Below are 1,016 nucleotides of genomic sequence, written 5' to 3' on the forward strand. Positions count from 1 at the left end.
TGCTGTACAAGATGCGGACTTGTGATCCTATTTACAAACACCATGAGAACAAATCATTCTATTCATTAAGAGAATGGAACTATATATCTATCCCAACCTCTTTGAATACACAGATACAAAATGGACATTCATCCATATACCCCATTTTTTCTAAGTTCCGTTATTGAATATTATAGGTGTGTAAACTCAGCAAAATATTCTAAAAGAGTCCAGTTTATCTTCTGGATTTGAAGGTGTGTGAAGCATTCCACAAACATGATAGGATACTGCTCCAAATATTTTTTGTCCAGCTTCTATGACCAACTGTTTTTCATCAGCTTTCTCTGTTTCTTTTACCTGCAAATCCTTTGGGATTGTTATCTCCAAATGGTAACTATATTTAAACCAAGAATGATTTTCCCTGTTATCACTGTCCTTGGATGTTTGGCTTTGAGTCTACTGTGCTGCTTGGGAGCTGAACCTGGAAATTTACTTTCTCCTGTATCAATTTTTGTTCAATGGAGCAGAGTTGAAACAGCAGAAGTGTTTTCTAGTGGTCTGTTTCCAAGCTTGGATTCAACATATAAGCTGAAATTCTGACGCTGATTCAAAGATTTCAACTGATTATGCAATGTGGATCAGGAGAAGGTTTCATCAAATTATCCAAATGACAATTTGCAGATGCCTTTTTTTGTGGCTTTAGAGTAATTTCAAAACATCATTAATTTTTACTTCTTCAGATTTAATTTCTTTCATTTTTTTTCCTGTTGTCAAGTTACATTTTTTTTGTCATGTTTTGTCTCTAAAAATGTATTATGAATCACGGGGTGATGAATTTCTAAAACTGGTGGTGAAAAACCAATTTGTGATATGCCCAATTTAGAGTGAACTCAAGGGTTCAACTTATTTTGCTGTACAGAGTTAAATTTTGAGAGTTTAATTTTAGTTCAGTTGGAGTCTTTCTTAGTTGAGCTGTTTATTCCCTTTAGTACACATTTCACAGGCTTTGTTTTCCTACTGGGAAAGAAGGGATCACA

The 1,016-nt window shown here is 34.4% G+C and overlaps 1 pseudogene; it reads right to left on the minus strand.

The window, feature by feature from the left end:
- The window catches only part of LOC101587703, a 1,781-nt pseudogene extending 765 nt beyond the window's left edge, over positions 1 to 1,016 (minus strand).

Source organism: Octodon degus, unplaced genomic scaffold (assembly GCF_000260255.1).
Source record: "Octodon degus isolate 3935 unplaced genomic scaffold, OctDeg1.0 scaffold00523, whole genome shotgun sequence".
Taxonomy (NCBI): domain Eukaryota; kingdom Metazoa; phylum Chordata; class Mammalia; order Rodentia; family Octodontidae; genus Octodon; species Octodon degus.